Below are 13,795 nucleotides of genomic sequence, written 5' to 3' on the forward strand. Positions count from 1 at the left end.
CTGCAGAGCCTGTATAAGGCCGCGTGCCATGCACCAGTCAGGGACCGGGGCAGCATCGCCTTATTAAAGCTGGGGGTGATCAGGGGCCCCATTACAGAACTTGCTGGGCCACCTGTGGCCACACCTCCCCCAGGGACCACTCCAGGAGCGATACAGCCTCATGCGATGGAGTGCCGTGCTGGGGGGCACAAGGTGCACCTTGTTCTGAGCAGCCCCCCAGCCTGATGGGGAAGGGGGTTGGCCAGTTCAGGGGACCCCAGGACTCACCCATCACTCACTCCTGGGTGCTGGGGTTGGCTCAGATGAGTTACAGAGGGGCATCCTGAACATGGCTCTCAAACTGCCCACTGCATTCATCCCGCTGGGTACCATTGCCAGTGAGGTTCCCGAGCATGGGCAGCGTGGTGTGCAAAAACAGGTCCTTCCTGATAGGTCCGTAAGAGCTTGTCTGTGCCAACGGTTAGTAACCCTACCTCGCACTAGGCTGCCACGCACCCACTGTCCGCCTGGTCCCTGCTGCCACGACGCACCTCACGTCCACAGTGCGCTTTGAGCGCCAATTCTTCCAGAGCGGGGCAGAGCCAAGCTCGCTATGGACCTTTCAGTGCTCGGCAGCTGGGTCCGCCTGGACCCTTAGCAGGTGGCTGGCTGGGGTGGAGGAGATGGACAACCCCTCCGAGTAAAATACCATCCAGAGCATTACTCACTTGTGATGCCAAGCAGCTAGATTTAGCTGGCCACGGGAGCCACGATCACCCCACTGTACGAGCTGGGCCAGTGGCTTTGTGCTCACGTAACCCAATGGCAGATGGACACACAATAAAAGAGAGCATTCAGGTGCCAGCAGACTGCATCGAAGCTGGAGACGCTGGGCAGAACCCTGGTCCCACTGTAGTCAGTGCTAAAACACCCATTGACTTCAGCGGCACCAGGATCTGGCCCAGGGCCCCAGATCAAAAAATCTTCATCAAACAAAACTTTCCCCTATGAAAAAACTGCCTGGCCCCTTGCGTGCTGAGTCTAGAAGATGAGGGGGGGTTGTGCGCAGACCGGATGCCCGAAGGGGCTTTAACTGGACAGCAACGTGTCCTCGCTCCCTCTCCGCAGGCTTTTCTCACAGTCAGCTCCCACCAGACCTGGCCACTGTGCACTGTGCTCCGCGGCTGCCTTGCACCCCTCTGGCAAATAGCAAGGGCTCACCTTGCGGCTTTCCCAGCCACCCGCAAATATGGCTGTCCAGCCGCCCTTCCTTCACATGGCGGGCAATAGCCAGCCTTCATCCCAGCTCGGAGTCCAGTGTAACATCCCGAAGGGGACAGGAGTAGGGGCATCATGCAGCTAAGTTCAGAGGGAAATGAGGGTAAGGGACCAAAACACGCAAAAGAAAAATAACACGAAGGGCCACAGGCCAAGGTCCTCACTGAGCTTTGATGTGGTTTTTATTCAGGCCAAGCTGCCATTGAAACGAATGAAGTCCTGGCCTCAGCCCTGTGTGACTGAGGTCAGAGCTGTCAGTCTAGTGCTGACACCAGCCAGACTGACTCTGCTGCTCTGGAGCGAAGCGCTAGCCCCGCCAGGCGAGGAAGCCAGCTTGTAACATGGGCTGCTGCCTGCTTCCGGCCCCAGATAACAGCAGCCGTGCTGCCTCAGGCTGTTTCCTTACTCAAGTCTCTGTGCTGTTCTGCTTTGTAACGGCTCATCTCAGACAGAGACAGCCACTTCCCACCGCGGCGGCACCAGCTCCAACTCCCCCCAGGGCCACGGGCTGACACTTCTGAAAGGCCAGAGGTGGCATGGGCAGCAGCAAGCCCCGTTCGAGCCGTTACAGAATGGACCGGGGAGCCCTGTTTTAACCAGCCGCGTGGGCCTGGAGCGAATCTCAGGATGGAATTTCCTCTGGGCCCTCGGTAGGAACAATCAATTCAACCATGCCTTGAAGGGGGTAATTTTCCATCCTTCCTCAAACCAAACCACCATTCCAGAATGCTTAGGCCCTGGAACGTTTCAGAACCGTACTGATTTTCTGCTGGAAAACAATGGCATTTACCAAACCCACAGGTTTAAATTTAAAAAGGTACAAGGGAAAAAAAACCCTCAGAGAACCCGAGTTCTTTAGATTATTTTCCTTTCCTATAATGACTTTATGGGCTCAGGGTTTTTTTATACAAACAAACCCTGTCATACTCTCCAGCCAGGGCCCTAACCTGACCTGCCAGACCTATCCACTCCTCAACTATGCGGGAGCTCAGTTCCCAGTTTGTATCTGCTGAACTCTGTGGCTCAGGTTCATTTCTCTGTTGAAGGGCTTTGTACCATAGTATCCGAGTGCCTCCAAGGTGAAATAGATTGGCAATAGCCAGGTCCCAGGGGGAGTACAGGGAGGCCCTGGTGCTTCTCCCTTCTTCCATCTCGTGTGGTTATAAGCAGGGATAGCCAAAGCTCAAGAGAGGAGGGGGTCTGGGAAGTCCTGCCCATGTATCATCACCCTAGTGTCTACAGCCAGGTCTGTGCTACAGGCTTCGGCTGGCATAGCTGTGTGGCTCGGGGGGGTGAAGAGGTGTGATCCGTGGCCACCACCAGAAGTCCCTAGTGCCGACAGTTACAGCGGTAAAGCTACGCTCTTACAGAGAGCGTGTTTCACGTGTGAGGGGTGGTTTGACTATAGCGGCATAGAGCACCGCTTTGCTGGTAGAGTTGTGTCCACATTGTGTGCGCTTTGCGGGATGGTATCCCAGGATGCCTGTGCCAGCAAAGTGTTCCTAATGTCAATATGAGCCAGACGCCTGTCTGAAACCGGCAAACCTCCTGTGTCAGGGACTCTCCCCAGCCCCAGGACAGGCGCTCTCACTCGCTCACTCTTGTAGTATTTTGACACTGCTGTCTTCTGTCCCAACCAGAGAAAGGAAGTGGTAATGTGTGTGTGTGTGTGGGGGGGGGGGGGTTGACAAACAGTGAAGTAAGCTGGCCAGAGCCTGCTGCACTGTGGGATTCAGTTGAAGAGAAGGTTTGGGGTGGGAGCATGTTGTAGCAAACTGGATTTGCCCAAAGCTGAAAAAGAATTTGCTTCCGGAGCCCCATGGCAGGGCTGATTTCCTTCCCAGCCATCACTGAGCACTTGCCTGAGCTCTTAACTTAGGACAACAGTCTGGTTCTGTCTGCGCCGGTCTGTGTGTGCCGGGGTGGGGGAGGGTGAGGGGGGCCTGCTCGCTAGTGGAAGGTGTGTTCCCCCCTTGTGACGAACAATAGCCCCCGAAGTGGGACTGGCCTGGCACTGTGTGTGCTAGAAAGAGGAAAGATGGCCGGGGACTGGCTCACTCAAAGGGATCCGAGTCTTGGATTCACATGGGCCTTTAGGACAGGAGAGACCAGGCCATGAGGCCCATGATCACACGGTGACTGTTTGCCCATGTGGAATTTGCTGGGGTCTTTGCTGAAGAAGCCAGGGAGTGCATGGGCCATGGAGATGGCACTTCCCTCGAGGTGCTCCCTGACAGGCAGGGGTGTGGCGTGTATCAGGGATGGAAGCTTATGTTGCTGCTGCCCTGCTGTGACTGTTCAAGGATGGGCAAAGTGTGACAGGGTCTGTCTGTGATGGGGTCCCTGGGATGCAGCCTGGAACTGTGGGACTGCTGTGCCCCCCTGAACTCTCTCCAGCCCGAGCTGTCTCTCACAATGTCTTGCTAGTGATCAGCAGCAAACCCCTCCCGGCGCTGTGATCACTCAGCACAACAGCATGTGGAGCCCCACACCCAGCTAGATTGTGTTAATGCTCCCAGAGCCACTCATGAATCACACAGAGAAATGCAGCAGAGCCAAATCCCCCCAGCTCCCAGCACTGCACCTCAGGAATATACCGCCTTGCCCTGCTCAAGATGGGCTGTGCAGATCTATTAATTGATTCACCACTTCATGACTGGAAAGTGGACATACAGCCGCCTTTGCAAAACCTGAGCAGGTTTGCCCCCCACTTCATACAAACTCACTGGTAAAGATAAACAGTCAAACAAATTTATTGACTGCAAAAGATAGATTTTAAGTGATATTAAGTGATTGGCAAAAAGTCAGAGTTGGTTACCAAAAGAAATAAAATTAAGCACATAGTCTAAACTCTCAACCCGATTAGACTGGGCAACAACTAGGCTAAGCCGTTTTTCTCATCCCACTGGATATTGCCGTCCTTCATATACAGATCTCACCCTTGACATCTGGGCGAGTCCGCTCAGCTGGAGTCTTCAGAGTGTCCTTGTTGCATGCAGCGTAGGTGGGTGAGGGAGAAAGGCCCAGCATGTGGCCACTGGGTCTGTTTTATACCCTCAGTCCATGTGCTGGGAAAACACAAGTCCAGGCCTGTCTGGGGCATTGCTGAGTCCCCAGGCCAGGTTGAGCAATTGCCCATGTGTGGCCTCATGCAGGTGAGCCATTGCATCATAGCTCCCTTGCTGGAGAATGGTTGTCGATGGGTTGAGTGATACCCTGCCAGGTGTTGGCTACTTTCCTTGCTATTGCCTATGGGAAGCTAATATCTGGCTGGTTCCCCAATTTACAGCCTGTTTTAGTGCCAACCGTACAACACAATTCTCATAACTCCATATGCATTAATGATATGCATATCTGGGTAGAGAAATGACTTTCAGCAGATCATAACCTTTCCCCTGAGACCTTACGAGGCATGCTTTATATGTAACATCACAATCATCTATAAGTGAGGAGGGTAGCAAAGCGGGCGATGGAGGGAAGGGGCCAATTTTGTCTTTGTGCTGCTCTCATGCAGTATGTGAGGTTGAAAATGGGCCCAGTTCCCAAGCTCTGAGATGGGTGAGGGGTGACCTTTGTCATCCACACGAGAGCAGAGCAAAGAGCCACACAGCAGCTTCCCGTGACACAGGCCCAAAGGCTGGGCTGGAGAAATCCAACAGGAATTAGCCGAGGTTACATCCAGCTGCTGCGAACCTGCTCTCTTGTGGAGAGGTGGGATGGCTTCTGCAGTAGGGCAGGGCACAGACAATGGGCAAGAGCTGTAGATTTCTCCTCCAGAGACCAATTCAAAGCTGGGGTACGTCACAAGGGACATGATGAATCTGGTGGTGACCATCTCAGTCCTGTATCTGGTACGAGACTAGCACCATCTGACTGGCACATTCTGCTCAGCAGAGCCCAAGAGCCAAATTCACAGCAGGTGTAAGTGGGAATCACTGCATTGGCATCAGTGGCGTTGCACCTCATGCCAGGGTACACTCAGCCATTGGCTAGAGGTGCATTGGCAGAGCTGAATGGGATGCACTTGGACAGGACTGGGGTGCGTTAGTAATGCTCTAAGGGGGTGCTGCAGGACAGGACCTGGAGGAGCTGTTTATTGGCCCAGGGTTTGGTATAGCGAGGGCACGGCCGATCAGGCATTAGAGTTGCAGAGGTGGAGGGGGAAGGGGGAATAATGGGTGGAAAAGCCACTCTGCCCATTTCTGTGGAGTTACAGCAGGGGACACAGTGTACTTAGACTTTCAGAAAGCCTTTGACAAGGTCCCTCACCAAAGGCTCTTATGCAAAGTGAGCTGGCACAGGATAAGAGGGAAGGTGCTGTCATGGATCAGTAACTGGTTAAATGACAGGAAACAAAGGGTAGGAATAAATGGTCAGTTTTCAGAATGGAGAGAGGTAAATAGTGGTGTTCCCCAGGGGTCTGTTCTGGGACCAGTCCTGTTCAACACAGTCATAAATGATCTGGAAAAGGGGGTAAACAGTGAGGTGGCAAAATTTGCAGATGATACAAAATTACTAAAGATAGTTAAGACCCAGGCAGACTGTGAAGAGCTACAAAAGGATCTCTCAAAACTAAGTGATTGGGCAACAAAACGGCAGATGAAATTCAATGTTGATAAATGCAAAGTAATGCACATTGGAAAGCATAATCCCAACTATACATATAAAATGATGGGGTCTAAATTAGCTTTTACCACTCAAGAAAGATCTTGGAGTCATTGTGGATGGTTCTCTGAAAACATCCACTCGATGTGCAGGGGCAGTCAAAAAAGCGAACAGAATGCTGGGAATAATTAAGAAAGGGATAGATAATAGGACAGTAAATATTATGTTGCCTATCTATAAATCCATGGTACGCCCACATCTTGAATACTGTGTGCAGATGTGGTCGCCCCATCTGAAAAAAGATATATTGGAATTGGAAAAGGTTCAGAAAAGGGCAACAAAAATGATTAGGGGTATGGAACGGCTTCTGTATGAGGAGAGATTAATAAGACTGGGACTTTTCAGCTTGGAAAAGAGACGACTAAGGGGAGATATGATTGAGGTCTATAAAATCATGACTGTGTAGAGGAAGTAGATAAGGAAGTGCTGTTTACTACTTCTCATAACACAAGAACTAGGGGTCACCAAATGAAATTAATAGGCAGCAGATTTAAAACAAACAAAAGGAAGTATTTCTTCACACAACGCACAGTCAACCTGTGGAACTCCCTGCCAGAGGATGTTGTGAAGGCCAAGACTATAACAGGGTTAAAAAAAGAATTAGATAAATTCATGGAGGGATGAGCCGGGATGGTGTCCCTAGCCTCTGTTTGCCAGAAGCTGGGAATGGGCGACAGGATGGATCACTTGATGATTCCCTGTTCTGTTCATTCCCTCTGGGGCACCTGGCACTGGCCATTGTCGAAAGACAGGATACTGGGCAAGATGGACCTATGGGCTGACCCAGTAGGGCCATTCTTATGTTCTAATCCCTTTCCATGAGAGACCACGCTGGGCCAGGCAGCGCCGTAACCTGTCACATTTCTGTCCTCCCTGGGAGCAGCTCAGTGCAACTTCCGGAAACCTGCGAGGGAGGAAGACAAAGAGGGCCCATCCTCACAGCCAACCCCCTAGAGAGACTTCCTCAAAGCCCATGGGAAAGCGCAGTGCAGCGAGTACAGACCGCTTGACCAGGGCTTTTTACTTCCTAAAAGTTGGTAGAAGAAAGTTTCAAAATAATTGAGATGCATTTGAGCAAATTTCTTCTCCCCGCCTCACTGCCCGTCTGGAGCCAGGGCGCTGGCAGAGGGACTCGTGCTGTGAGACTGCAGAGGAAGGAGGAGGACAGGACTAGTGGCACGCTAAGCAGCTTTCCACCTCCCGGCCACTGCACCAGCTCCCCCCCCCCCGCCATTGTTTGGTGGCCTCTGTGGATCGGTGGGGGTGGGGGTGAGGAGGAGAGAAAGAGTCTCTATTCATTTCGCCTCTGGACAGTCAGTCACCCATGTCACAAAACCACCAACTGGCCATCTCAGCAGACAGGCCAGGGGCTGAAAGGGCGCTGGAGGAGCGACTTGCCATCTGCCTCCTGCTGGGGCTCCCTCCATTCAGAGCATGGGGTACACTGAGGGGAGCATGCCGGGACCCTGCCCTGTGAACTCAGGCCATCAGGCTGCGGCGCTGCCCGCCAGCATCTCTCACAAGCACTAGGAAGGTCTGAGGAGGGGCCGGGAGGAGGGGAGCGGGCTGGAGTCTGAATCTGCAGTGGCAGCAGCAGGGTGTGCGGTGCTGGGCAACTGGGGCGTGGGCTGGATGTGCTGGGAGCCAGGAGCCTCCTGCCTCTAGCTTTCTGACAACGCCTTGGTGGGACTAAGCACTAGTGGGTCTGTGAAAACGTAGAGCAAGCAGGCGGGAGCTTTGGGTGTGTCACTCCGCCAGGAAAAGAGTGCCCAGGAGCACAGCTCGGGCAGGAGGGGGCTGCAGTGGGGACACTCAGGGAGGCAACGAGAGCGCTCAGAGGTGGGGAATGGAGCCTAAGGGAGCCGGAGCCGACTAGGCAGGAAGTAGTGGGGCTCGGAGGACGTGCGCTGGCTCCGACTGTAGCAGGGTATCTGAGGGTCTGCGTGTGTGTCTGCCCTGAGCTTCGTCTGGAAAGCTCCCTCAGTGCTGGCCCCGGTGCGAGCGCTAGTGTGGGGATGGGCTAGGAGCCTAGCGGGTGAGATGTGTATGGTGAACACGGACTAGGAGACATGCAGGGCGATGGCCTGGGGGAGAAGCTACCACGTAAGGAACAGGGGAAGGAGACAAACCGCAGGGAGAGAGGAGAAGCTGGAGCTGGGTAGATGAGTGAAGGCAGAGATGAGGGGCACTGGCAGGTGAGACACTTGAAAAAGGACTTTGTCTTGTCTCCGAAGTGTGAAACTGAGCAGAAAAGGTGGGAAATTTCCCGTCTCTGCCACTCCAGGGAAAAGCCAAACTCTCCTCTCAGAGACAGCACAAGGAATAGCAAATGCTGATCTGCAGTGTGTTTGATCCTGAGGGAAGCATTTGCCCAGTAAAGGCGAGGGCTTGTTTATTCATCTGTAAATAATATTCAGTAATCCTGGCACCGCGCGGCTGGTATGTGGGGAACGGCAGGTGCGTCAGGGAGGTGCATCGGGGCAGTTCTGCAAGCAGGATCTGCTCCGTATGGATCAGTGGGATTTGTTCATTTGTGCTGCATGGGAACAATGAGCCACAAACTGCAGCTGGTCTACAGCGGAGGAGAAAGGGAGTCATTGGCCAGATAAGAAGCCAACGCTCCCAAAACATGGGAACCTGCATGCACCCAAAATGCGTATCATGCCCTCTCCGGACCTGTATTTACTCTGTCCCAGCCGTTTATTCACATGCCTCAAGATTAAAGAGGGGGAATCATTCAGTGAGAGGGATGTGTCTGAGCCACTTTTTCTTGCCAAGAATTTTATTTCTGTTCAATTTCCTCACCTTCCTCTGCAATGCTCAGGGGCTCTGAAGCCCAGAGCTACAAGTCGGTCCCGGCTCCATTGTTTGGGCCTGCAGCGCTCACCTAGGCAACTGGGAATCCGAGGATCTTGTTACAGCTTGGCTGAGATCAGAGCGACGATATGTGCGTGTTTCTGGGCATTACTCATCATTGTTTCCACTTCTTCACGGTTAAATAATTTGTCCCCCCTGCTTATTGCACTGTTCTGGCTGCCCTCTGCGAGGGGTCTTGGAAGGAAAGCAACATGAAAGCCGGGGAGCAGCAACATGTCATGTCATGTCTGCGGGAGGTAGGCAGGCACAGCCAGGGCCGGCTCCAGGCACCTCCCGAGCAAGCTGGTGCTTGGGGCGGCTGCTTGTAGGAGGCGGCATTCCGCCCAATCCTAGGGCGGCACGGCCGCCTTTTTTTTTTTTCTTGTGTTCCACTCCGGCCACCCTGTAGGGGGCAGCGGCGCGGAGGATGGGAGCACCCTGCAGCAAGCCTGGCAGGGCAGCCCGCGTCCTTCCCTCCCAGCTGACTGGAGCGGTGCAGAGCCCTCCCGGCAGGGGGCACGGCGGCAGGGGGCACGTGGTAGCGCCCCACTGAAGCCCTGGCCGCCCCCCTTCTCTCTCCCCCCTGCTCCTTTCCCCTCCCCCCGCTAGCTGGGGCAAATCTGCAGGGCAGGGAGTCCCCCCCTGCACCCTGGCTCCGGCCGCCCCCCAGGTTTGTGGGTTTTTTTTTTTTTTTTTTTGCTTGGGGCAGCCAAAAAGCCAGAGCCGGCCCTGGGCACAGCAAATCAAATTCTTCCTCGGGGCCACATCTGAAGGGCTGCCGGGTAGCACCTCGAACAGCGCTACACAACCTAACCCTACACCACGGTACTGTCAAGCCCGGGGCACCAGGCCCAGCGTTGGTGTGGGACGTAAACTCAGGCCCTTCGGCAAAGAGGTGAGAGTGCTACCAGCCCAGACAGACCCAGAGCGAGCTCTACCCAGCAGAATAATGGTTAAGGCAACATATGAGTAACTGTGGCATTTGCTGCTGCCGGATATTATTGAAGCAAATACCTTCCCTGAGGTATACAAAACAGTCCGATAAATAACTGCAGTTACATGAGTTGGGATTTCAATTCTCATCCTCTATGTGATGTGAGGTGATCCCTAAACGGGGGCAGGAAGAACCCTGCCTGCTGTTACAGTACTGCTGGGATACACGCATTGTCCGAGCTTCCCGTCAGTAGCTCGCAGAGTTCTCGTACTTGGCTCCTTTACTTCATTGCCCTGGGCAGCAACTGCTGCGTGATGTCCTTAGTGCAAGTGGGGAGGGGCTGCCCTTTGGGCCTCTGCCTCGCCACAGACAGGTCCTCTGGCTGTGAACAGCTGCTGCTCCAGTTAGGAGCTGACAGTCTGGACAGCCCTAGGTCTGCCTGCCTTTTCATGTCCTGATTTTCATGTCCATAGCCACGCCAAGCTGATGGGCTCCTGGGTCGTCTATTTTTACAGCAACCGTAAGCGGTCCTGAGAAGAGGCTGCACATTCCTTTGTCATGTATGGTTTCTGCAGGACCTGCCTGTAAGACTAATATTTACAAAGGCTTCCCTCGCGGAGGGCAGCCCCCCAGAACAGTCAGTGATGGTCTCTGCTCTTAGGTGCGTGGCTGCACTGCCATCCAGGTACAGAACTTGCTGCTGGCCGGAAGCCATTTGTCCAGAGAGATCTTCATGCTGGCTAGACGGGACATTGGAGCACAGGGGGCGGTAGTGGTGCTGTCCCGTGGCGTTTCTCCTAGTGTCCATCACCCTAGAGAGAGGAGGGCAGGAGAGCTCAGAGCATGTGTCTTCACTGCAGTTAACTTGGGTGGTCGGCCGTGGGGTCTGAGCATTGGTGTTAGTCTAGCGTGGGTGTGAGCTGCCACATTGCAAAGTCCTCCCCGAGTTACTGCATCCTCACTGCTGCTGTCCTCACTCGTGTGAGGGCATATCCCATGGTCCTTTGTGCTGCAGTGAGCTGAGCTGCTCCATGGTCCTTTTCCAGGGAACTGGGGGAGAACCCGTCTGTCCTGGGCACATGCAGGGATCGAATCGTGGGAGATCAACCAGCACTTCAGTGGCTTAGCCTGCATCATCAGTGAAAAGTGGCTGGTTGTCAGCCCGAGTGGAAGCAGCATGCAGGCTCCAACCCCCCAGCCAAGCCTGAAAACACTAATAAACTTGAGTGAGATGCTTGTGTGTGTGTGGAGGGGAGGCGGCTGGGGCAATAGCCGGCTGAGAGCCTGCGGTAACCGCAGGGAAGACAGACCCTGAGAGAGCACGGAGGAGCAATAAGGGCCGGGTCCAAAGCTCATTGAAGTCACTAGACAGAGAGCGATTGACTCCACTGGTCTTCGGCTCAGGCCCTGGGGGTGTCAGCTTTATGCTGCAGGAGGGGAGACAAGCCCTGGCTGTTCTGTGCTCTGGATCGGCGATTTGGGGATAATTCAGCCAGCCCTCAAGGAGACGCATTTTAGGGCAATTCTGTTCTAGCCAGGCTCTGCTCCTGCACCCATCCCCGCAGGGCCTGCGGGCTGGCCCCTTCGGCTGGTGTTCAGCTGAGTGGCAAGCTGTCCCAGAGAGCGGCCTGTGGGTTCGTGGGTCCTGAGCCACTCTCATTACTCTCGCCCCAGCAAGACAGGAGCGAAAGCAAAGGGCTCAATCTCCGGCAACAGGAGGAGAGGAATCCCCCCTTCAGGGCCTTTCTGTCCTCAGCGAATCTGGTGCTCAAAGATGTTTCTCAGGGACCAGGCCAGTCCCTCACCGGGGTGTTGGTGGACAACATCACGCATCTGGGGCAGGCTGGTTCCTGTTACCACAGCACCTTACAGTCTAAGAGCCCTTGGGCCGAGACGCTGCCTGTTTCCGTTGTTTCTCTGTGGGTTCGGATGTCACACACTGGTTCCCATTAATTCAAACCTTTCATCCTTATTTTTAAAAACATAAATTGCAGCCACAAGCCCCAAACCTGCCAAGCGTCCCTAGTTTCACAGCATTGAAGAAATAGAATCCTCAACATCTGCGGAACAGTTGGGAGACTTGGAATCTCCTAGAATTTAGCGGCTACGAGACCAAAGGCTCACTATGCATTGGAACGTGTATACAGCAAAAAGGCATTGCATAACACCAGCTGCCTTTAACGTGCATCCAAGGAAGTCTCTGAGCCATACTAATTATAACAATCTCTATTTACCATCAAATCACTGTACAAACCAGGAATGTTCCATTGAGCAACCTGCTCCGGGCCCTGCATGCTATGCTCCCTGACTCACCCTCACGTTGGGTTGGCCATGGCTCTCAGGGAGGATATTGTCCCCTTATGGAAATTTTGAATGGTGACCACGGTGTGTCCACCCGGCTATCCTCCCACCGAGGAGGATACAGCTCAGTAATGCAGTTTGGAAAGTGGCCATCGCGGGCTGGAGATGAGGAAGTTCTAAACACAGCCTTACAGACAGGGAATGACTTGGGGCATAAGTCAGAGCATGACCCCAGTTATGGAGAATCTCAGGAATGGGACGGAGGCGACAGCGACGGAACTCCTGCAACAGATCCTCTCTGCTTGCTGGTAACTGTCTGTGAGACTCTCCCCCCTCCACTGGCATGCGCTGCTCTCTGCCACCTCATGAATTCAGCCTGTGAGAATTCCCAGCCCAGGCAACTCAATGAGCTCCCATGGACATAAGCCCAAGCCAGCACCTGGCACCATTCAGAGCGTGCTGCAGAACCCACCTGTTTGACCTGGCTTGGAAGCCTGCTTGCATCAAAATTCCACAGCTATGCAGCTCACTGATGTCGCTCTCCTTGCTGGCCGGCTGAATTGGGAGTGACCCATGCCCAGACTCTGTTCTTGTGTAACTTCAAAGGACTCCGGATTTATACCCGAGAGCAGAATGAGAGCAGAACGTGGCCCGAAATGCTTTACCCATCACATACTGGGTCAGACTTTGCAAAACGGTGAACTGTGTGCTGAACCTGCCCCTGGCAAAGATGTGGAAAGTTCTCACTCTCTATTTCCGTGCCCCTTGTGGACAGGTTGTCGTCTCCCCAGACTCTCCTGTTCTCCTGGTTACTTGTGAGAGATGTTTCTTTTCCTCCAATGGCTGTTCTTCCAGGCAGACCTAGCGGGTCCGCAGGGGAGCTTTGTTCCCAAGCTGGCTCTGTGTTGCTGACGGAAATAGGTCACTCCTATCTGTCTGATTTGGGTTTTTTTTAAGTGTACTGACAGATACACTTCTAGAGTGCAAAAATACAGATCTAGGAGCATCCCGAAGGGTGTTGGAACAGACATAGACCTAAATCACATTTTTAGAAGTTGCCACATTTCAGACAAAGCAGCTCATGCTCTGGCCGGGATTTATCCTATAGACTGAAATAAGACACCAAAGACACTGCTTCCTGTCCCACTGCTTGTAGAAAGGTGTGACACCCACTCTTCCCAGGCCCCGGTCACATGACCTGGGTCAGGGTTACAAAGGTTATACCCCGGCCACATGGCAAGAGTCATCGAATCATAGAACCGTAGGGCTGGAAGGGAGCTTGAGAAATCATCAAGTGCAGCCTCCTGCACGGACGCAAGACCAAGGAACCCTGGACCTTCCTTAACAGGTTTGTCCAACCTGTTCTTCAGAACCTCCAGTGATGCAGATTCCACAACCTCCCCTGGAAACCTGCGCCAGAGCTTAACTAGCCTTAGAGTTAGCAAGTGTTTCCTAATGTCGAACCTAAATTTCCATTGCTGCAGATTAAGCCCATTACTTCTTGTCCTACCTTCAGTGGACATGGAGAACAATTGATCACAACACTCTCTCGAACAGCTCTTAACATATTTAAAGACTTATCAGGTCCCTCCCCCCACTTAGTCTTCTTTGCTCAAGACTAAACATGTCCAGTTTTTTAGCCTCTCCCCACAGGTCAGCTTTTCTAAACCTTTTCTAATTTTTGTTGCTCTCTAAATTCTCTCCTATTTGGCCACATCTTTCCTAAAATGTGGCACCCAGAATTGGACACTGTGGTCCAGCTGAGATCTCACCAGTGCCGAG

General features: G+C 53.4%; 1 protein-coding gene across 1 annotated transcript in view; it reads left to right on the top strand.

Moving 5' to 3' along the window:
- Positions 1–13,795, top strand: part of PTGS1 (prostaglandin-endoperoxide synthase 1) — a 33,566-nt gene that overhangs the window by 951 nt on the left and 18,820 nt on the right. The window lies entirely within an intron of this gene.

The sequence above is a fragment of the Trachemys scripta genome, chromosome 17 (assembly GCF_013100865.1).
Source record: "Trachemys scripta elegans isolate TJP31775 chromosome 17, CAS_Tse_1.0, whole genome shotgun sequence".
NCBI lineage: Eukaryota > Metazoa > Chordata > Testudines > Emydidae > Trachemys > Trachemys scripta.